The 21749-nt window shown below is 46.1% G+C and overlaps 1 protein-coding gene across 5 annotated transcripts in view; it reads left to right on the plus strand.

Moving 5' to 3' along the window:
• The first annotated feature begins 1841 nt into the window (after positions 1-1841).
• The window catches only part of FBXO25 (F-box protein 25), a 491440-nt gene continuing 471532 nt past the window's right edge, over positions 1842-21749 (plus strand). For all 5 annotated transcript variants that reach the window (XM_085610798.1, XM_085610797.1, XM_085610802.1 and 2 more), the window contains exon 1: positions 1842-1992. The gene's annotated coding sequence lies outside the window, so the exon portion shown is untranslated. The remainder of the gene's footprint in view (positions 1993-21749) is intronic.

Raw genomic sequence — 21749 nt, forward strand, 5'->3', positions numbered from 1 at the left:
AACACTCCATACAGAAGGTAAACGGAGCAGTGTAGGAGGCACCTGCCCAGCAGAGACCCCAACCTAGGGCAGAACCAGGAACACAAAGCAGCCCTCGCATTTTTGTTGGACAGCCTCCTACCCCCCCTGCCCTATCCCCTCCACCGCTGCCCGGGTTGTGGGGGGGCAAGTGTGAATAATTGATGCTTTTGTTACTGGGGTTCAACACCCTCCGCATGCTCCGCAGGATCTACAAGTGGATCCCCACCGAAACGAGAAGAACGGTCATCGAGGCCGTCATCAGCAGCAGGTTGGACTACGGAAACGCCCTCTACGCAGGAGCCTCGGCCAAACTCCTGAGACGGCTGCAACGCATCCAGAACGCCTCGGCACGCCTGATCCTCGACATCCCTCGCCGCAGTCACATCACACCCCACCTGAGAGAACTGCACTGGCTCCCTGTCGACAAGAGGATAATCTTCAAACTCCACACCCACGCACACAAGGCACTCCACAACACCGGACCAGCGTACCTCAACAGACGACTCAGCTTCTACACACCCACCTGCCTGCTCCACTCCGCCGGCCTCGCCCTCACCACAGTCCCCCGCATCCGAAGAGCGACCTCCGGCGGCAGATCTTTCTCCCACCTCGCTGCCAAGACATGGAACACCCTCCCCACCCACCTACGGCAGACCCAAGACCTGCTGACTTTCAGAAGACTCCTCAAGACCTGGCTTTTCGAGCAGTAGTAGCATTCCCCACCCCCAGCGCCTTGAGACCCTCACGGGTAAGTAGTGCGCTTTACAAATGAAATTATATCATTGATTGATTGACGATATTGCAGCACTACTGCAAAACCGGCCCCCAGTAACAAAATCACCCCCTACCTTTCCAACCTGGTCGCCACTGCTGCCAGCCCTGCCCCAACCTCCGACATATGTCCCGATCAGAACATGAGCATAACAAGGAAGTACTAGAGTGCCTCCTAGCCTTATATGGCGATGAGTGTGGAGCGCTGTCTTTTGGACTTCCTTTTCTCTCATGTCGGAGGAGGGAATCAACTCATGTTTAATGAATGGGTGTGAAAGTATAATTATTGATGTCTGAAGTTGGGGAACACCTGATACGTAGTAACTGTGATGAGGTAAATAAAGACCAGTGCTTTAAATGGGCTGGCACTGTCCGCTATTGAGTACCTGCACTTTTTAATTCGACCTGTACCTATCAGCACTGCTGCAATACTTTTAATAGTAGAGTACCAGTACTTCTCAGGAGCAGACAGGTATTCCAAATAGTGACTACCTGAACGTTTATGTTTCCAGTTATAGCACTGAGACCAAGTATAACATTGTATAATTGTTTTAATTTTCTAAACTGCTGGTTACAGTTTAGGGTGCGGGTTTTAATTGATTCCACGTGGGTGATCCTGCATAGATGCCAACATTTGGGAAGAGAAAAGGAGAGAGAGGTCAAAAATAAGATCAGGGGAATTCTGTAGGCCGTTAACAGCATACCTGTCAACATCTGAGGGCGATGTAGAAAACAATACCGTAAGAAACTAATTTCTTCAAGAAGGCTCATTGAGCAGAGAAAGTTTTAAAAGGACGAACCTAAAATAACACATTTTTTTTAATTAACAAAATTGGAAGTCTCGACATGTAGGATAGTGACGTACCCATAAGGTGTCAAAAAGAAACAGCTGCTCAGCATCCCGTAAATCTATGGATACACTTCAGAGAGACACTAGATTAACGTTTTCGTTAGCATAAAGGGGATTGTGCCCCCTAACCTCACCCCGCATCTCTCGCCTTAAACAGTACATAGTGCGCGTGCCTTCTAATTCCACATGGAGGCTGCAGTACCTAACAACACAGGAGGAGCTTGGAGGCTGCGCTTGCCCTACGGCTGAACGGGGACGTGCCTGGTGCCTTCCGGATGACGTAGCAGCTGTTCTGTGTTGCCTGCGCTGAGCGGTTGGTTCCTAATCGAGCTGCTTCCTGGAGTGGCGAGGTAAGTTACCAGCTCGCGTCTTCGTGAATCATTGATGTTTCACCGGGCGCGTTCATGTTTTTGATGGCGTTCTTCCGGTAAAAAAGGTTACGGCGGCTCTGAAGTGGGCCAGCGTACGACATACGCAGCTTCCCAGCCGTAGAAAACCAACACTGGTTACTCTGTACTTGGCTCAGACTAACAAGCAGTTGGTACGGTCCGCCCGTAGCGGCTCTGCCGCCCCCTGTTGTTCAGCTTTAACAGCAGAATTTTTCTTCTGCGTTCCTGCGATGTTAGGATTCGGAAGACATAGCCACGGAAATTCCTATTTAGAATAATGTGCTCCGTTTATAAATTAGGGAAATTGAAGGGGCAGCCTGTTTCTTAAAGGCAACTATTTTAAATGTTAAACGCGTTTTACCGCTTTAAAAGCTATACGCTGTCCAAATGCATTGCGTATGGTTGGGTAATAGAACTGTATTTTCTAAGGTATGCTGTATGTCACTTGCGAACCCATAGTACTAAATAATACATTATTTCATGTAATGTGTATCTTAGACATAGATTTAAATTCGGGGTAAACGTTGAAAAGGGCGGAGTGTATTACATTTGTATTTCTGACGAGTAACACGCTACTCGTGAGCCCAAAGTTAGTAGTCAGTCCAATGGTTATTGTGGTTAGCCTTGGATGCTAAGGAAACCATTCAATGCATTTAGTCCAGTTTCTTTATAGTTATTGGTGACTTAAGTGTGCTCATTAGAGGGGGTCTATGTGAGAAGCAACTGGTTATGGTTTCAAAACGAGCATTGGTAAAGCCAAGAGCAATTGGCTTTGCAAATGAGTTTGAGCCATGCTGTACACAAGCGTGTCTGTTCAACATGGCTAAAAGTATAATGATGTGGCATAGAGTGAAGTAACATGTCATCGAGTGGAGTGGCATAGGGTGGAGTAAAATGTGGAGTGGCATAGAGTGTGGTGGAGTGACATAGAATAGCATAGCCTAGAGTGGAGTAAAGTGTTGTGGAGTGATGTAGCGTGAAGTAAAATGGCGTACAGTGTCATAGAGTGGAGTGATTTAGAGTATTGTACAGTGGAATGTCATAGATTAGGGTGGAGTGGTTTAGAGTGAAATGACATGGAGCATCGTAGATTGGAGTAGTGGAGTGGAGTGGCAAAGCATAGCGGGACTAGCGCACAGTAGAGTGCCATAGAATGAAGTATGGGATGGTAGCGCACTGCCATTACAGACAACATATTTTCAATTGAAATAACTATTAACTTTTCACAGACCCAGTTATTTCATAAAGTGTACAGCGCACAAACAATAATGTGTTGAAATGAATTACCAAGTGCATTGATTTGTTTTGATCATATTAAAATATTTGCTTCCACCACACTTAAGAATTACAAAAAAGTGCTTAATTTGTGCTTTCCTAATTCTGAAATATGTGCACAGTTCGTTTACAGACATCTACATTTTGTTGTATGCTAGCAAAAAATAACATCTTACAGCCTTTCATCTCACATGGGTACCCAGCACGATTGTCAAATAAATCCTCTCACTTTGAAGTCCGAGAAATAAAAGTGAACACTAAGCTCCCTAGACCGAGTCGGACATTTGACCTCTGTCTTTGAAGGCACAGCAAATGTGAAAAGATAAAAATAAAAATAAAATTTAAATACCTGCTTACAGAAAGCGAGCACTTGTAGAAAAACTACAAGGAGCGTTGGTAAACAGGTGATGCTTCACTTGAGGGATATTGGCATGCTGGACAGCCTAAAACAAATAAAGCAAGCATATGTGAGTTACACACCACAAAGCCAATGGTCAGCAATGAGCGAAATTCAGTCCCATGGAAGCTTTCAGATTGTTACCAAGATGTCTTTTCGCATTAGACAGCTGTGCTGTCTTGTAGGCTTCAACCTAAAAAAGGAGCTTAAGACAGAAAGGCATGATATTTAAAGTAGTGCATATACAGAAGAGGCATGCAGAAGGGAAGCGGAGGTGCATTCAAAATAAACAAGGGAGAGAAAAAGTACGCAAAAGTTTCATTAAAGGTCCAATTTTTCATTGAGGATTTTCAGGAATATAGCAGGTGGATACTCTTTTACATGCAATCTGTGGATGTAAACTTGTTGAAAGAACCGTAATAAAGGCTGCTCTAAATGAATTTCTAGAGGCAAAGAGGTGTCGCAGATATTTCCTGCAATGCAAAAAGGAAGCCTAGTGCTTGTTGAGATCCCTTTACGAATGACTGTCAAGCACTACGACATTTAAGCACGTCCCATTACCAGTCATTAGAATTATTTGATAATGCTACCATTGCTCCAATGGTATCTTCATGCCTCTGTGAGCTTTCTGTTTGGCCATTTAGTCATATCACATAACAGCCAATGTATATATTTTTGGCGAATCTGTATCATGAACATGAGATTTTTGGCGAATCTGTATCATGAACACAAAAGGGTAAGGGCTTTAGCTACCCAGACAGAGGGGTCCCTTTCTTCTAAATTCCTGCAAAATAAGGATCTCTATGCACTTGAAAAGGCTTTTGATCCCATATATCCCGTACTCACTAGAAAGTTATTTCTTCAGTGGAGATACGGTACATTGCATTTGCGCTCCTTTTCTAGCACCTGGTCGCAAGTCCCTTCCACTAAGTATTGCCCCCTCTGCGCTGACAAAGAGGAAAATGACTTACATGTGATCTTTTTCTGCCCAGCATATAAGGCAGCCAGAAAGTACTGGCTGCTGCCTCTGATTAAGAACTTGGGTGGCAGGGAATATATACCTATGTACAGGATTTTAAAATGTGATGTTTCCGGCCCAATCGTTTTTGCGCTTGCCAAATTTTTTACAAATGTATGGCATACGCGTAATCGTCTTTTAAAAAATGCTGGGTAGTCTGTAGATTGCTCTATTTTTAACATTTTTAATAATGTTTGAAGTGGATTTTTAAATCACGCACTGATGTTTTATCAAATGTGACAGAATTTTTGTGACTTTAATGTATGTGTATCTTTTATGACCAAATGGTCGAAATAAAGATTGGAAAAATGAAAATGAAAAATATATTTCCAACAACCCAGACTTATTGGCTTTGCCAGTGCTTGTTAGCTGTGTCAGACAAATTAATAACAATGAATTATGTATGTAAGTATTCCAATTCTGTAACTATGAGACTTTGAATTAGATATTACTGTAGTCTGGAAGGAGTTGTGATCTTCAGAGTTCTCAGACAATCCTGTTTGCTGGTTCACACAACATTCTTCTGCAGTCTCTCAGTCTGTTAGCCACTTGCACCCTTTTTCGCCCCATATCTTTGTGAAATCCTCCATCTACATAGTTCGCACTTTGCCATAGTTACAGTTGCCACATATACCACCCTCACTCTGCAGGGGGACAAGCATTGGCTGTGCATGTAGTATGCACACTTTTATGACACACTGACCGGCATTGCGAGAAACATCCACTTCTGCCTCCACTTCACATCTTTTAATTGTGTCCCGTCCGACATCCCACCCACAATCTGAACTCACTCAGACATCTGGAGGCAACTCAGTTCCAAGTACACACTGCAAGAGTCATATGGTGCGCGAAAAAAACTATAGAAACACATCTTGAAAGAAGCAAATAGTCTTCAGAAACGTTAGATGAGGTAAAACACGTGAAATGTAAACAGGGTTTCCACTGCTGATATGGATTACCTCAATGGATTTACCATCATTGAGAAATTGTTCAGTGTTTTTGTTAATTAAGGACGTTAATATTCAGACCATTAGGGACCCTTTTGAAAGTTGAACCCACCTCACTTAAGCCCTAGACCTAGGTAAAAAACATACAAAAAACAATCCCATCTTTGTTCCCTGTCTGATCTATCTTCATGTCTCGTCTCTCACAAGGAGTGATGCTCTGCCTGGTTTGTTGGGACTGTTTGTTTTTAGCCGTTCATCTGGGCGTCGTAAGAGACTGTCAGTACAAATTATTGTTCCGGTTTTACCTGGAGGCAATGTCTGTATCCTCGCAGGGATAAGTGGCCAATGTTTAGCAAAGGAGGTTTGAGCGTGGTGAGCCCAGTCCACCCCAAAGGCACCCAGGAGCCTCGATTAGGTCTTGGCTGGATGTGGCTTAGAAAAGGTGTTCCTATGCCCATCTACAGGATTCTGTTGGGGCGCCTGCAGGCCCCCCTGGTGCAAGATCTGTCTCTGGTAGTGTGGTGATGCATATGCCCTCAAAACGTTTATGCTGGTATCATTGTTTCTCTACATTTAACAAAGATAACCTCAGGTGAGGCTCCCCCTATTCAGTGAAGGCAGTTACAAAATTAACAAAACAGTTTGGCCTGTGAATGGGTCTTTACACATGCTAAACTGAAGCGCAGAGCTTGGCTGCAGCTAGACTTCAACAAAGATCTCCCACTTAGCCTTTGTTTTCTAATTTGGAGGAGTATGGTGAGCGGGTTTGGTCATCGGCTCTGTGCATATGGGCGGATTGTGAAGGCACTGTTAGGTGCTTTGCGAGGCATGTAATGTTGATTGAGAATCACTTGCATAGCATCCCTTGCTGAGCACTTTCACACTGCTGACTGTAAGATCCGCCTGTCTTAACCTTCCTCCTCATCCTTTCCAGTGACAGTGCCGGGCAAGCCCCACATTAACACTCTTCTCGTATCAGCTTAAGGATCCTAAAGTAACCTGAGTTGAGCCAGAGCCAAGCATCTGTCTCAAGCCTTCACCCTATCCCAAATAGTACTGAATACCTTTATTGTATTATATATGTTTTTGTATTTGTGCATTTTAACAATAACACAACTGAGATCCATTCTCATGCCAAGCCCTAGCACAGATTACCCTGAAGCCTTGAGAGAGTTTAAGTGTGACTCCAAAGAAACAGAAGTCTTTTTAGGGACATTGATATAAATTCACCCCCTAATCTATAAATTACCCCCCTAATCTAAGTATTTTCTCGTTGTCTTTAAGTTCTTGTGGTGGTGCAAGGACAGGTGGATGGCATAGGAAAATGCGCCTTTTTACATTGTCCCCTCCATTTAAAAAAAAATATATTTTGTTGGTGTTTCTTTTTTCGTACTCTGTACACTGAAACTCTACTGTCAGGATATGTAAAACATAAAATATATATGTTCTACTTTTTAAATACCATGCACTGTTCCTTATGGGAATTTAGGGCCTATATTGGGGTGTAACTTATAAGTATTAACAAGCATTTCTCAAAGCCAATGGGTCTCGGCTATGAGTGCTATTGACTTTGGCAATGTTTTATAGCCATGCTGTACATCAGAGTGAGTGCTTACCAATGTGGCTCAAACTAATTAGCGAAAGAGCTATGATGCAGCCAGGGCTAATTAATTTTAAACAAAAATTAAAAAGTGCATTTGCGTTTGCATCATAGTCGTCTTCTTCTTTTTACATTTTTAAAATTATTTTTAGCCATGCGGCACAGCAACCACACTGCTCTACAGCATGCTTACAAGTCATTGCCAAAGTCAGCAAAGCCCAGGCTGTACATGATTAACAAAAGGCAATGGCAGAGCTGATAGTTTTAAATGTGAGACCTGTTGGATTTGACAATGCCTGTTAGATCTCGGTACTGCACCCCTGTGATTCTGAGCAAATCAGTTAGTCCCCCCCCCATTCGTAAAAGAGGAAAAAAATATGACGTTTGGCAAAAAATTCTGTCACAAAGAAAGTTTTTGCGCCCATGTCTTAGTGAAAATACACTTGGAAGCAAATAGCATCTGTTGTTGCAATAAAAGCTGGTGGCATCTGTTGTCACAACACATTCATTTCAAAGGAGAAAAGAGCTTCTTTGAAGTGTGTTTGGCATAGTAAAACATAGCTGCAAATGGCAATGATTCAACAACGATGACGGTGAAGAAGAAAAAATAAAATTAGTACCTCAATCACAGCGCGGAACAGCAATCAAGGTGAAGCAATCAGTACTTGGTCCATGCTCAAGCCGAAAGACAAGGAAGTGAAGCCAGCACGCGCTGGCCAATTAGAAGGTAGCAAATCAGAAAGACATAAAGGCAATGAATGTTAAGCAATGGGCCGGCTGCAAGCCCCTTGTATTCTATATCTCTCGCAAGCGAGAGCACATGCAGTGCATGTGCTATTACAGGCGAGACCTAAAAAGGAAGGCTTAGGCCTCCCAAAAGGTTTATTTAACCAGGTCGAATTGGCAGTTTTAAAACTGCACACCCATTGTACATGCAATACAAAGAAAAAACATTTGAAGGATAAATAGCACACCCAGTTACCCTACAAAACAGGTACATAAAATCTGATTAAACTCCTGCATGTTGTTTTTATGACCAGCTGCCTCCTTTAAGCGAGCCACTGTCAGCACAAGAGCTGGGTTGTGAGTAGTCATTTCTTCCTGTCATTTTTTCCAGCATCACAGAATAAAATCACTGCTATCTCTGCTGCAAAGAGTGTTTGAACCTGCAGGCCCTTGGTATCAAATCACTCCCTCTGAGTACTATCAACAGTCACAGTACTTGTAAAGACTTTACACCATTGCATAGCATGTGGATTTCCTCACTTTCATGGGGTGTGTGTTGTGTATCTCTATAGCATACTTGCATGCATGCCACAATAAATCTCTGAAATCCAACGATAACAATAAAAGAGAGTAGCCCGTCCTTGCCCCTAGTTTAGAGGAGAAAGCCATACATTAGGTTGCAGTAGTCCTCTAGGCCTGGTGCTACTGCCCTGCTCAACCATTGGTTGCTGCTCCCATGTGGGCCACAGTAGTTACCCATCGAGTGGTGGGGGAGACCCTAGTATCAAACTAAACTAGCACTCTTACTGTCACTAGAATGGTAGAATGGCACTCACCCTCCCGACTGGAATTCCTTCAGAAAGTCGCCACCATCTCCAGCCTAGTACCCAGTAACCGCTCAACCATCAGGCTGACACTCCACTCAAACTAACTCTTCTACTATATTGCCAAATGCTCCACCAGAAAGTCACTCCAGACTGAAACCTACTGACCTAGATTTGTAGCCTTCCCACAGTATAGCTCTCACTCTCCCGAACAGTAATTCCCCACCATGCCCACCTCCCCATAGTTGTACTCCCTAATGGGCTCCCTGGGCTGCCCCCAACAAAGAAGGCATGCAAGGTTGCTTGGGTGGGACAGAGCACCCCCTTCCCACAAATATAAAAGGAAGCGCACAGCGTGCGGCACGAGGCTGCGCGGTTTAACCAAGAGCAGTGGCAAAGCCATTAATTCGATATTCATTTGCTTCGGGAGAAGTGCCCCTTAATGCCCTGTGGGGCTTTTGTATTTGCATATTATTTCCACTCGTGGTGGCTTCAGAATGATATGGCCAACACCAACCAACCTGTGGCGGGGCTGCACGAGTGCAGCATTCGCCCCACCCCCCACCCCCATTAAATAGTTTTCACAAGGACTGACCCTATGCCTGCGGGGGTCAAGAATCTTTGATCCCTTCAGGGTTTTCTCAATGTTTCCAAGCACCCGCAAAGCTGTATAACTTTTGCTGTTTAGCTGTGAGTGCTGCACCCTCTAGGGGCTTAATCTACGTTGCAGTTATTGTGGCTTGAAGGTGTTTAAAGGAAATACATGTATTGAAGCTCCGTTTAGGGGTTAAGTCTGTGGTTGCATGTAAGTAGTGAAAATGTGATGCCCCCTAGGCGCTGCTTTTATGATTGCATTTTCATGGTTGGAAAGTTTGTAAAAAGTACCCAGAAACATGTTTTACTCATTTTAACCCCTCGCATGCGCGCGTCAGCAAACTGCCGTCGCGAGCACTACCTTGGTAGTGCTGCGCACATCCGTTGCCCTGCGCGGCCCCGTCCGCGCAATAAATCACCTGCACTGCGGTGGAATTTACGCCGCGGTTAACGGGTTAAATGCTTTATTTACATTATAATGTTGACAATTATTGATCACAGTGAATATGCTTTAACCCCTTCGCTGCTAGGCCTTTTCCCCTCCTGTGCTAAGCCCTTTTTGGGCTATTTGAGGTAGTGCGCGCTTAGGCCCCTGTAACTTTTTGACCACATTAGGTATCCACGCCAAATTTGCGTCCTTTTCTTCCAACATCTTGGGGATTCTAAAGGTACCCAGGGTTTGTGGATTCTCCTAGAGGGTTCCCAGAAATTAGTCAAAATACAGCAATTTTTTTTTTTTTTTGTGAAAAATGTGAAAAACGGGCTGCAAATGAAAGCTTCTGGGTTTTTCTCTGCAAATGGTATCAAAAAAGGGTTTGTGGGGCTGAAATCACAATTTCTCCAGCTTTTAGGGAATGACAGAATTTTGTTAGAAAACCAACATTTTTTACACAGTTTTGGCATTTTTCTGGGACATACCCTATTTTTGCTATTTTTTGTGCTTTCAACCTCCTTCCAGTTAACGGTAGAAATGGGTACAAAAACAATAATGGATCCTGGAAAGCTATACATTTTTGAAAAGTAGACAAAATTCTGAATTCAGCAAGGGGTCATTTGTGTAGATCCATCAAGGTTTCTTTATAGAAATTTACAGGCAAATATAGGAAAAATTAAAAATTTGTTGAAAAAAGCAGCCTTTTGAGTCAACGTTTTTACCTGTAACTTCTTCGAATTATGACATCTCTTTGAAAGCAATGTACCGTTACATCCGGTAGACCTTCCTGGTTGTGGGGACATATAGGACTTGTAGGTTCACCAAGAGCCCAACGAACCCAGAGTAGAAAAATGAGCAGCATTTTGTAATGTTTTTTTTTTTTGGTCCGGGTATATAGCAATTATTGTGGGAAAATGTATACATGGAAAAATCGGTATGAAAGTCACCTATGTATTTCTGAAATGGGAACAAATTACAGAGTTCAGAAACAGTGCATATTTGCACATTTTCGAAATTGGGAATACTCATATTTGCATGACAATTATTGGTCATTTTTCAAAATGACTTTTTTTTTACACAATGTCTTTCATTTGGAAGGGAGAAATGCATCAAAAATCAATAGGTAATAACAGTTGCTTTACAAATTTGAACTACCCTAAGTCTCCCGATAAAAATGGTACCTCACTTGTGTGGGTAGGCATAGTGCCCACGACAGGAAGTGGCTCAAAACCTAAGGTGAACACACCACATTTTCACACTGAAAATTTACACTTTTTTTGCAAAGAGTCTAGCTGTAGTTTTTGAACCCTAGCCCTGCCGGCACCTAGGGAAACCTAGCAAACCTATACATTTTTGAAAACTAGACACCCAGGGGAATCCAGGATGGGGTGACTTGACTGCCTCCCACCATGGTCTGTTACCCAGAATCCCTTGCAAACGTAAAAAATTGACAAAAAAAACACATTTTCCCCACATTTCTGTGATGGAAAGTTCTGGAATCTGCGTGGATCCACAAATTTCCACCCACCCCGCGTTCCCCAAAGTCCTACGAGAAAAATGGTACCTCACTTGTGCGGGTCGGCCTAGTGCCCGCGACAGGAAACGGCGCAAAACGCAACGTGGTTTTGCAGTGAAAAATGACCCTTTTTTTGGCAAAGTGACTAGCTGTAGATTTTGTACCCTAGCCCTGCCGGCACCTAGGGAAACCTAGCAAACCTATACATTTTTGAAAACTAGACACCCAGGGGAATCCAGGATGGGGTGACTTGACTGCCTCCCACCATGGTCTGTTACCCAGAATCCCTTGCAAACGTAAAAAATTGACAAAAGAAACACATTTTCCCCACATTTCTGTGATGGAAAGTTCTGGAATCTGCGTGGATCCACAAATTTCCACCCACCCCGCGTTCCCCAAAGTCCTACGAGAAAAATGGTACCTCACTTGTGCGGGTCGGCCTAGTGCCCGCGACAGGAAACGGCGCAAAACGCAACGTGGTTTTGCAGTGAAAAATGACCCTTTTTTTGGCAAAGTGACTAGCTGTAGATTTTGTACCCTAGCCCTGCCGGCACCTAGGGAAACCTAGCAAACCTATACATTTTTGAAAACTAGACACCCAGGGGAATCCAGGATGGGGTGACTTGACTGCCTCCCACCATGGTCTGTTACCCAGAATCCCTTGCAAACGTAAAAAATTGACAAAAAAAACACATTTTCCCCACATTTCTGTGATGGAAAGTTCTGGAATCTGCGTGGATCCACAAATTTCCACCCACCCCGCGTTCCCCAAAGTCCTACGAGAAAAATGGTACCTCACTTGTGCGGGTCGGCCTAGTGCCCGCGACAGGAAACGGCGCAAAACGCAACGTGGTTTTGCACTGAAAAATGACCCTTTTTTTGGCAAAGTGACTAGCTGTAGATTTTGTACCCTAGCCCTGCCGGCACCTAGGGAAACCTAGCAAACCTATACATTTTTGAAAACTAGACACCCAGGGGAATCCAGGATGGGGTGACTTGACTGCCTCCCACCATGGTCTGTTACCCAGAATCCCTTGCAAACATAAAAAATTGACAAAAAAAACACATTTTCCCCACATTTCTGTGATGGAAAGTTCTGGAATCTGCGTGGATCCACAAATTTCCACCCACCCCGCGTTCCCCAAAGTCCTACGAGAAAAATGGTACCTCACTTGTGCGGGTCGGCCTAGTGCCCGCGACAGGAAACAGCGCAAAACGCAACGTGGTTTTGCAGTGAAAAATGACCCTTTTTTTGGCAAAGTGACTAGCTGTAGATTTTGTACCCTAGCCCTGCCGGCACCTAGGGAAACCTAGCAAACCTATACATTTTTGAAAACTAGACACCCAGGGGAATCCAGGATGGGGTGACTTGACTGCCTCCCACCATGGTCTGTTACCCAGAATCCCTTGCAAACGTAAAAAATTGACAAAAAAAACACATTTTCCCCACATTTCTGTGATGGAAAGTTCTGGAATCTGCGTGGATCCACAAATTTCCACCCACCCCGCGTTCCCCAAAGTCCTACGAGAAAAATGGTACCTCACTTGTGCGGGTCGGCCTAGTGCCCGCGACAGGAAACGGCGCAAAACGCAACGTGGTTTTGCAGTGAAAAATGACCCTTTTTTTGGCAAAGTGACTAGCTGTAGATTTTGTACCCTAGCCCTGCCGGCACCTAGGGAAACCTAGCAAACCTATACATTTTTGAAAACTAGACACCCAGGGGAATCCAGGAGGGGGTGACTTGACTGCCTCCCACCATGGTCTGTTACCCAGAATCCCTTGCAAACGTAAAAAATTGACAAAAAAAACACATTTTCCCCACATTTCTGTGATGGAAAGTTCTGGAATCTGCGTGGATCCACAAATTTCCACCCACCCCGCGTTCCCCAAAGTCCTACGAGAAAAATGGTACCTCACTTGTGCGGGTCGGCCTAGTGCCCGCGACAGGAAACGGCGCAAAACGCAACGTGGTTTTGCAGCGAAAAATGACCCTTTTTTTGGCAAAGTGACTAGCTGTAGATTTTGTACCCTAGCCCTGCCGGCACCTAGGGAAAACTAACAAACCTATACATTTTTGAAAACTAGACACCCAGGGGAATCCAGGATGGGGTGACTTGACTGCCTCCCACCATGGTCTGTTACCCAGAATCCCTTGCAAACGTAAAAAATTGACAAAAAAAACACATTTTCCCCACATTTCTGTGATGGAAAGTTCTGGAATCTGCGTGGATCCACAAATTTCCACCCACCCCGCGTTCCCCAAAGTCCTACGAGAAAAATGGTACCTCACTTGTGCGGGTCGGCCTAGTGCCCGCGACAGGAAACAGCGCAAAACGCAACGTGGTTTTGCAGTGAAAAATGACCCTTTTTTTGGCAAAGTGACTAGCTGTAGATTTTGTACCCTAGCCCTGCTGGCACCTAGGGAAACCTAGCAAACCTATACATTTTTGAAAACTAGACACCCAGGGGAATCCAGGATGGGGTGACTTGACTGCCTCCCACCATGGTCTGTTACCCAGAATCCCTTGCAAACGTAAAAAATTGACAAAAAAAACACATTTTCCCCACATTTCTGTGATGGAAAGTTCTGGAATCTGCGTGGATCCACAAATTTCCACCCACCCCGCGTTCCCCAAAGTCCTACGAGAAAAATGGTACCTCACTTGTGCGGGTCGGCCTAGTGCCCGCGACAGGAAACGGCGCAAAACGCAACGTGGTTTTGCAGTGAAAAATGACCCTTTTTTTGGCAAAGTGACTAGCTGTAGATTTTGTACCCTAGCCCTGCCGGCACCTAGGGAAACCTAGCAAACCTATACATTTTTGAAAACTAGACACCCAGGGGAATCCAGGATGGGGTGACTTGACTGCCTCCCACCATGGTCTGTTACCCAGAATCCCTTGCAAACGTAAAACATCGACAAAAAAAACACATTTTCCCCACATTTCTGTGATGGAAAGTTCTGGAATCTGCGTGGATCCACAAATTTCCACCCACCCCGCGTTCCCCAAAGTCCTACGAGAAAAATGGTACCTCACTTGTGCGGGTCGGCCTAGTGCCCGCGACAGGAAACGGCGCAAAACGCAACGTGGTTTCGCAGCGAAAAATGACCCTTTTTTTGGCAAAGTGACTAGCTGTAGATTTTGTACCCTAGCCCTGCCGGCACCTAGGGAAACCTAGCAAACCTATACATTTTTGAAAACTAGACACCCAGGGGAATCCAGGATGGGGTGACTTGACTGCCTCCCACCATGGTCTGTTACCCAGAATCCCTTGCAAACGTAAAAAATTGACAAAAAAAACACATTTTCCCCACATTTCTGTGATGGAAAGTTCTGGAATCTGCGTGGATCCACAAATTTCCACCCACCCCGCGTTCCCCAAAGTCCTACGAGAAAAATGGTACCTCACTTGTGCGGGTCGGCCTAGTGCCCGCGACAGGAAACGGCGCAAAACGCAACGTGGTTTTGCAGCGAAAAATGACCCTTTTTTTGGCAAAGTGACTAGCTGTAGATTTTGTACCCTAGCCCTGCCGGCACCTAGGGAAACCTAGCAAACCCACGCATTTCTGAAAACTAGACACCCGGCGGCTTCCAGGGAGGTATGGCTTGCGTGGATCCCCCAACGTTTCCTTACCCAGAATCCCCTGCAAACCTCATTTTTTTGCTCAAAAAATCACTATTTTCACACATTTTGGGGTGGGAAAGTAGTGGCATCACCGGGCTCACACAAATTTACCACCACCCAGCGTTCCCCCAGGTCTCCCGGTAAAAATGGTGCCTCACTTGTGTGGGAGGCCCAAGTACCCGCGGCAGGCAAGGGCCCCAAACGTAGTGAGGCGACATCAAAATGGCCTATCGCCAAACCACCTGGTTTTGCAAGGGGGGTCACTTTGGTTTTTGGCCCGGTGCGCGGCGGCCATCTAGGGAAACCTACCAAACCCAGGCATTTTTTAAAACTAGACACCCGGCGGCTTCCAGGGAGGTATAGCTTGCGTGGATCCCCCAACGTTTCCTTACCCAGAATCCCCTGCAAACCTCTTTTTTTGCTCAAAAAATCACTTTTTTCACACATTTTGGGGTGGGAAAGTAGTGGCATCACCGGGCTCACACAAATTTACCACCACCCAGCGTTCCCCCAGGTCTCCCGGTAAAAATGGTGCCTCACTTGTGTGGGAGGGCCAAGTACCCGCGGCAGGCAAGGGCCCCAAACGTAGTGAGGCGACATCAAAATGGCCTATCGCCAAACCACCTGGTTTTGCAAGGGGGGTCACTTTGGTTTTTGGCCCGGTGCGCGGCGGCCATCTAGGGAAACCTACCAAACCCAGGCATTTTTGAAAACTAGACACCCGGCGGCTTCCAGGGAGGTATGGCTTGCGTGGATCCCCCAACGTTTCCTTACCCAGAATCCCCTGCAAACCTCATTTTTTGCTCAAAAAATCACTTTTTTCACACATTTTGGGGTGGGAAAGTAGTGGCATCACCGGGCTCACACAAATTTACCACCACCCAGCGTTCCCCCAGGTCTCCCGGTAAAAATAGTGCCTCACTTGTGTGGGAGGGCCAAGTACCCGCGGCAGGCAAGGGCCCCAAACGTAGTGAGGCGACATCAAAATGGCCTATCGCCAAACCACCTGGTTTTGCAAGGGGGGTCACTTTGGTTTTTGGCCCGGTGCGCGGCGGCCATCTAGGGAAACCTACCAAACCCAGGCATTTTTGAAAACTAGACACCCGGCGGCTTCCAGGGAGGTATGGCTTGCGTGGATCCCCCAACGTTTCCTTACCCAGAATCCCCTGCAAACCTCATTATTTTGCTCAAAAAATCACTTTTTTCACACATTTTGGGGTGGGAAAGTAGTGGCATCACCGGGCTCACACAAATTTACCACCACCCAGCGTTCCCCCAGGTCTCCCGGTAAAAATGGTGCCTCACTTGTGTGGGAGGCCCAAGTACCCGCGGCAGGCAAGGACAACAAACGTAGTGAGGTGACATCAAGATGGCCTATCCCAAATGTCGCCTCACTACGTTTGGGGCCCTTGCCTGCCGCGGGTACTTGGGCCTCCCACACAAGTGAGGCACCATTTTTACCGGGAGACCTGGGGGAACGCTGGGTGGTGGTAAATTTGTGTGAGCCCGGTGATGCCACTACTTTCCCACCCCAAAATGTGTGAAAAAAGTGATTTTTTGAGCAAAAAATGAGGTTTGCAGGGGATTCTGGGTAAGGAAACGTTGGGGGATCCACGCAAGCCATACCTCCCTGGAAGCCGCCGGGTGTCTAGTTTTCAAAAATGCCTGGGTTTGGTAGGTTTCCCTAGATGGCCACCGGGCCAAAAACCAAAGTGACCCCCCTTGAAAAACCAGGTGGTTTGGCGATAGGCCATCTTGATGTCGCCTCACTACGTTTGGGGCCCTTGCCTGCCGCGGGTACTTGGGCCTCCCACACAAGTGAGGCACCATTTTTACCGGGAGACCTGGGGGAACGCTGGGTGGTGGTAAATTTGTGTGAGCCCGGTGATGCCACTACTTTCCCACCCCAAAATGTGTGAAAAAAGTGATTTTTTGAGCAAAAAATGAGGTTTGCAGGGGATTCTGGGTAAGGAAACGTTGGGGGATCCACGCAAGCCATACCTCCCTGGAAGCCGCCGGGTGTCTAGTTTTCAAAAATGCCTGGGTTTGGTAGGTTTCCCTAGATGGCCGCCGCGCACCGGGCCAAAAACCAAAGTGACCCCCCTTGAAAAACCAGGTGGTTTGGCGATAGGCCATCTTGATGTCGCCTCACTACGTTTGTTGTCCTTGCCTGCCGCGGGTACTTGGGCCTCCCACACAAGTGAGGCACCATTTTTACCGGGAGACCTGGGGGAACGCTGGGTGGTGGTAAATTTGTGTGAGCCCGGTGATGCCACTACTTTCCCACCCCAAAATGTGTGAAAAAAGAGATTTTTTGGGCAAAAATGTAGGTTTGCAGGGGATTCTGGGTAAGGAAACGTTGGGGGATCCACGCAAGCCATACCTCCCTGGAAGCCGCCGGGTGTCTAGTTTTCAGAAATGCGTGGGTTTGAAAGGTTTCCCTAGATGGCCGCCGAGCCCTGGGCAAAAAACCAAAGTAACCCCCCTTGCAAAACCAGATTAACTATTGTTACTACAGCGTGAGAATTTAGGAATAATACTGCAAAGAAAATGTGGCAGACAGTTTGAGGTTTACAGGACAATGGGGATAAAAAATATTTTTCAAATCACTAGAGAGACATCACCATGAACTCCCAAGGGTTTTCGACAATATCTACAGTTGGTGGGTTATTCTTACATGGAAAGTGTACCTTGGCAGAGAAACTAAAGACAAAGATTCCTGCACAACCATCTATTCCTCAAACACACACACATACTGGTTGGATTTGGCACGAGGGCGAGTCATGGTTCAGTGTATTAAATTTTATTAACAAGAGATTTCACAAAAATGAAATGCACTGTCAATAATTAAATCCACAAAAAACCAAACCAATGACTTGCAGCTCGTGAGCTGTAAAGCCACGTCAAGGCACCAACCACTTTACAGGCCATTCACACACCTTTCATACGTGATACAAACAAGACCATTCGCACCACCAGGTACAAAAGCAACACAGTACAAAAATCACCAAAAAGGGACAAGGTACACCCTGCTTCAGAAAGACAAATATTACTGCACAGTCATCTAACCCGCAAGCACACACACATACTGGTTGGATTTGGCACGAGGGTGAGTGATGGTTCAGTAGATAAAATTGTATTACCAAGTGATTTCACAAAACATGAAATGCACTGGTAATAATTGAAAGGGCAAGAAACTGAACCATTGACTCACAGCTCGTGAGCTGTAAAGCCACGACAAGGCACCAACCTCTTTACAGGCCATTCATACACCTTTCATACGTGTGAGACATACAAAACCATTCACACCGCCAGCCGCGGGCCCATCACATAACAAAACTCACACCAGCACACAGCGCCATTCAAGGGCCCATCACTTTCACACGCCCACAATCCAGACACAGCAACTACACAGGCTGAAGGATTGCGTGGAGTGGCACTCAGCTAGCAGTGTGTGTAGTGACCAGCAGAAAGTCACTACTCACACACAGCCAGCCAAGCACCAGTCGACACACACCGCTAGCCAAACGCCAGTCCACGCACACCGCTAGCCAAGCGCCAGTCCAGGCACACCGCCATCCAATCGCCAGTCCAGGCACACCGGCAGCCAATCGCCAATCCACCTACACCGCCAGCCAAGCTCCAGTCCACGGACACCACCAGACAAGCACCAGTCCGCACACACCACCAGTCCACGCACACCGCCAGCCAAGTACCAGTCCACGCACACCGCCAGCCAAGCACCATTCCACGCACACCGCCAGCCAAGCACCATTCCACGCACACCGCCAGCCAAGCTCCAGTCCACACACACCACCAGACAAGCTCCAGTCCACGGACACCACCAGCCAAGCTCCAGTCCACGGACACCACCAGCCAAACACCAGTCCGCACACACCACCAGTCCACACACACAGCCAGCCAAGTACCAGTCCACGCACACCGCCAGCCAAGCACCATTCCACGCACACCACCAGCCAAGCACCATTCCACGCACACCGCCAGCCAAGCACCATTCCACGCACACCACCAGCCACGCACCAGTCCACGCACACCGCCAGTCCATGCACACCGCCAGTCCACGCACACCGTCAGCCAAGCACCATTCCACGCACACCACCAACCAAGTGCCAGTCCACACACACCAACAGCCAAGCGCAAGCCTACACACACCGCCTTCACATTTTGGATTTTTTTAGAAAAAAATAAAAACACAAACAAATTGCAAATAGATACAAATCTTCTAACAGAAAATCAGCAACTAAATACATTGCACTAACACCAACCTTGAAACAGAATCATATTTTCCAAAGAATACAGACCAGGCAGTTCACTTTACCACTCATGAATCTTCCCAGAAATGTTTACGCGTGTGGTACGCTCGGAAACAAGCAGAGAGACACAGTGCAGGATGAGAGGGACAATCGGGGCAGTACATACGACTCTCCTTCCGCAAACCTCTTCGCCAACAGACTCTACATCTCCTACTGGGAAAATCTTTTGCGGGTGTGGGAGGAATGTGATCTGGAAAGTGGCGTTCTTTCAATCTAGCAACATCCTCCACCAGTCCAACTCTAGGAACACTTGCCTGTTCCACTACAACAAGGCTGCCTATTACAGACTCCTGAAACTTAGCAAAAGTCATCTTTGACTCAGGGCAAGAATCCTGGAACACAACAAAAGCATTAAACATTGCCAAGTGGAAAAGATGGATAGCCAACTTCTTGTACCAAATGTAAGCCTTACGAAGAGCAGTGTAAGGTTCCAACCTCTGATCTACTCTGTCAACACCACCCATGTGCCTATTATAGTCTAAAACGCATACAGGTTTGCGCGCTTCAGCGACCTGACCCCAAACAGTCACAGGTGCAGTGCTTTCATCATGGATGGAAGTCAGCATGTAGACATCTCTCCTGTCTGTAAACTTCACAGCAAGAAGCTCCTGGCAACGCAACGCACTGCACTGTCCCCGCACAAGCTTTTGACAAACAAGTTCTTTCGGAAAACCTTTACGGTTACAGCGGACTGTGCCACAAGCAAAAGTGTCCACTTTGGCCAATTCCCTGAACAACCGCACACCAGTGTAGAAGTTATCTACATATAAATGGTGGCCTTTGTTAAAAAATCCTCTACCAAGTTCCCAAACAATTTTCTCAGTCACTCCAAAAGTGGACGGACAACTAGGGAGGTTAAACCTAGATTCCTTACCGGTGTACACCCTGAAATTAGAGACATATCCAGTCCTACTGTCACACAGCATATACAGCTTTATTCCATAGCGTGCCCTCTTACTAGGAATGTATTGCCTAAAAACCAAGCGGCCCTTGAACAACACCAAAGACTCATCCACTGCAATTTCTCTACCAGGGGCATAAATCTCAGAAAATCGATCAACAAAGTGATCAAGGACAGGCCTAATCTTAAAAAGACGGTCACAATCAGGGTGATCTCGTGGCAACGCTAAACCATTATCAACAAAGTGCATCATCCGAAGCAGAAGCAAATACCTGTCACGACTCATGACTGCCGGAAAAATAGACGTTGCCATCAAGGGACTGCTAGACCAATATGAAGCCAATGATGGCTTCCTTAGCAAGCCCATCAAAAAAGTTAAACCCAAGAACTTCTTCATCTCTTCAACATTTGTGGGAGTCCACCGGGTAGCTCTAGAGTGTGGCTTAAGACTGGCACTGTTGTCCCTCAAAAACTGTTCGGCATACAAATTAGTCTGCTCAACAATCTCTGCCAAAAACACATCGTCCATAAACAACTGAAAAAAATTTACAGGCAAAAAGTTCTCAGTATTCACTCTAGACCCTGGAACACCAGTAAACTCTGGAAATTCCGGCTGCACCATGCCAGGGGCAACCCAGAGGTCATCACTTTCAACGGGAAGACTTGCAGCCCCAGCCTGCAGCCCAGATGTCTCTTGCCGCACTACACCAACGGAAAGGCTTGCAGCCCCAGCCTGCAGCCCAGATGCCTCTTGCCGCACTACACCAACGGGAAGCCTTGCAGTCCCAGCCTGCAGCCCAGATGTCTCTTGCCGCACTACACCAACGGGAAGCCTTGCAGCCGCAGGCTGCAGCCCAGATGCCTCTTGCCGCACTATCGGCACATCAGTCTCCTCCTCTAACACAGGCACTTCATCCGCACTAAGAGTATCTTCATCATCCGATGACCCCATACGGAGAGAAAACTCACTGCCAGAATCGTCCCCTGCCCCCTCTCCCTCAGAAGCAGAGTCAGTCTCTGACCCAATATCAGAGGAAGACTCAAACAGCAAACCAACAACCTGCTGAGCAGTCATCCTGCGGCTAGCCATTATACCTACTAAGATAGAAGACTGCACAAACAAGTCAACAACAACCAACAATGTGCAAACCAAGTAAGTAAAGAAATGTGTACCTTATATCAATAAGATCAATGTACTCAAAAACTATACAATCCAAAATCAAAAGAGACAGCTGCACTCACCAGAAACAAACTCTGCAGTGACACAGCAAAGACCAACGATATCAAACTAGAAAGAAGAAAAAAAACCAAATTACTCACAAGACAACAAAATACACATCGAGCACCAATGCAAAAAGTTTTTGACACTCAAAAACCAAACATACTGCTATTATTACACCATTTGCAAAAAAAAACAGGCAGAGAAATCAAACACATTTGCATTGTACAAAAAAACAGTCTCTTACCAAACTACACAAACAGCAAAACCACCAGAACCAAAACGTCAACGTGAACAGAAGAAAAGCC

This window comes from Triturus cristatus, chromosome 6 (assembly GCF_964204655.1).
Source record: "Triturus cristatus chromosome 6, aTriCri1.1, whole genome shotgun sequence".
Classification (NCBI taxonomy): Eukaryota; Metazoa; Chordata; class Amphibia; order Caudata; family Salamandridae; genus Triturus; species Triturus cristatus.